Source organism: Macaca mulatta, chromosome 7 (genome assembly GCF_049350105.2).
Source record: "Macaca mulatta isolate MMU2019108-1 chromosome 7, T2T-MMU8v2.0, whole genome shotgun sequence".
Classification (NCBI taxonomy): Eukaryota; Metazoa; Chordata; class Mammalia; order Primates; family Cercopithecidae; genus Macaca; species Macaca mulatta.
Genome location: NC_133412.1, coordinates 96,715,001 through 96,718,032, shown reverse-complemented (window position 1 = coordinate 96,718,032; position 3,032 = coordinate 96,715,001).

The window sequence follows — 3,032 nt, the reverse complement described above, 5'->3', positions numbered from 1 at the left end:
ACCCTCACTCTCTCACAAACGTACAGTGGAGTTTTCCAGAGGCTACTTGGCAAGTGGTAACACCACTGCTCTGACAGCTAATGAAATGTGTATGTATACATTGTTTTCCAAATTTTTCTAAAGAAGTAGATTTAGGGTATAAATATACGCTTGTTTGGAGATAACTCAGTTTCTTCTCGTGTTCTCACTGTGTTCTTCCTAGCTATCTTCAGTTATACCTGTTATAATTGCAATACTATTGTCTACTAAATTTTTATTTTAAAATTCTGAAATTTTTCTTACATCTATCTGAAAACACAAGAAGTAATACACTTTGTCTTGTTTTGTAATAACATTTTAAAATGTTTTTAAACCCTAATGAATTGTGTAATTTTAACCAAAATTGTTATTAGACCATTCCTTTACAATATATTTATTCTTATAGTAAAGGATTTATCATTGGCATAAGATGGATTGATTAGATTTGCTTTCTCAACCCCCAGGTGCACCATCCCAGTGTAAAAATGCTGAAAAAAAAAATGAAATTAGGTCAGGTGGAGTTGCTTATACCTGTAATCCCAGCACTTTGGGAGGCCAAGGTGGGAGGATTGCTTGAGGCCATGTGTTCAAGACCAGCCTGGGCAACACAGCAAGACCCCACCTCTATTTATTTTTTGTATCAATTTAATTTAAAAATAAAATAAATAAATAATAAATTTTTTTAAAGATGAAATCGGCATATCAGAGGGTTCTCTGACTACCTGAAGGGAGGGATATATGCCAAAGAAATTGTGAAAAACTAAATAAAAACCAAAAATATAATGAAATCTATATTTTCCTCACCTATGTGTATAGTAATAGTTCAACTTATTATGTCTTATTCAACAGAATATTTTGAAGAGTATTTTAGCAATACTATTACTAAACTTAATTGTTTACTATAAATAGTTAGTTGCAGCATCATTTTGAGACCAATCATTCAGAGTTTAGAGAAAAACGAATTAAGCATTTTAAATGTAGATATGGTGAGCTCTTTAAAATCCAAAACTTGTTAGCTTTTCAAACTGGCCGTGAAAAAACACAAAGGGTGGTAAAATTTTCAGTGCTTTTTTTAATTTCATGTTTTTTTCTAGAAGAACAGTTTTGATATTTTTTTTGATGACACAAAAGCAATGGTGGGTAAAACTGCTGGCCTTTAGCACAAATCAAAGCAGTGGCACCAAACTGTCCCAGTAGTCATTCTGTTCCTTAATGCCACACACTTGCAATGAGGGGGGGAAGCTAGCTTCACTTCAGGTTATTTTCTTAAATCTTGATTCATGAGAACATGTCTTTTCAACAATCTTTGTGAAGAAATGGGGAGTATACATTAAAGGTTTCTGTTGCATACTAAAGAACAATGATATCTCAAGAAACAGTACTTGTGCAATCATGTGAGATAGCTGAACTGTCTACATTTTTTATGAAACACAATTTTTACTGGAAAGAATGACAAACTATGATTATTCAGGTCTGAGTATTTTGCAGGCACTTTCGTAGAAATGCAAAGAGACTCTCACTTCAAGAAAATTAGCTGACAATATTTGCTGCCATTGATAAAATTTGAACTTTCCAGCAAAAATTAGAATTGTAAAAAATTTGTATCTGCCATCATGAACTTGACAACTGCCTGATTCTTCCAATGAGTTGCAGTGGTTTATACCTGTGAAGCACCTAGCAGCATACCTGGAACATAGCAAGCAGTGATAGGATGGTAACTCTCTCTCTCTCTCTTTTTTTTTTTTTTTTTCCTGAGACGGAGTTTTGCTCTGTTGCCCAGGCTGGAGTGCAGTGGCACAATCTCGGCTCACTGCGACCTCCGCTTCCCAGGTTTAAGCGATTCTCCTGTCTCAGCCTCCTGAGTAGCTGGGATTACAGGCATCTGCCACCACACCCAGCTAATTTTTTATTTTTAGTGGAGATGGGGTTTCACCATGTTGGCCAGGCTGGTCTCGAACTCCTGACCTCATGTGATCCACCCACCTCAGCCTCTCAAAGTTCTGGGATTATGGTCATGAGTCACCGTAGCTGGCCCTTTCCCTTTCCCTTTCCCATGTATTACATGCCTAGCCCCAAATACTTCTGGCCACCCCATGCCAGAGCTGGGAGAAGTCCAGGATAAGTTATTGTATTACATTAGCTGGAGACACCCACACAAAGGCTGAGATAATATAGGTATAATAAAACCTTATACATTGACATCACTGAAGGCCTACTGGATAAAAAGTCAGTGAAAGAAATCCTGGGGACTGCCACTTTTCAATGACACAATCACTCATCAAATTATTTGTATCACCTGTATGTCCCACCATAGATCTCACATCCCCAGGTGGTAAGGGATGGCCAGATGAGGCAGTCTGTTGCCCTACAAAAGATGAGAGAAGGGAATCTGGCACCATCACTCCCAAATTCCCAGGGACTCATTTTGAGGGCCTCCCATTTTAACTAAGGCTTTAACCTATTTCCCAACCTGTACCTGCCTGCCTTCCTGAACCCACATGACCTTCTCCCCTACAATGCCTTCCCACCCTTAGCCTCCCAGGTCTGAGTTGCCCACTTGGCAACCACTGGGGCAGAGCAGTAGGTTCGAGATTGCCCTAGGGGCATCCAGGACTGGCTGGGCATTCCCATGCAGAGCAGGACAAATAGCCAGGCCCCCGGACAGAGCTTCCCCCAGATCCCCATCACCCTGCCCTGAGGAAAATGACCCAGAGAGCACTCCCACACAGCCACCCACTTCCCACCATCCCCTGTCAGCAGGCAAAGAGCTCCAGGTTCTTCCTCTGGGACACTACACCTAACCAAGGGTCTATCAATTCCTATCCACCCCCAAGCCCTCACCAGGTGAGTACAGACTCCTGGAAACTAGGGGTTAATTCACGGAAAAACTGATGGTATGCCCTCCAAGGCTGCATGCCAAGGACCTTCAGGAGGCTTTTCCCCCATCCCCTTCTTTCTTGAGGATATATTCCGTCTGTTAATCCTAGCTATTGATTCAACAAACTGTTGCCAAG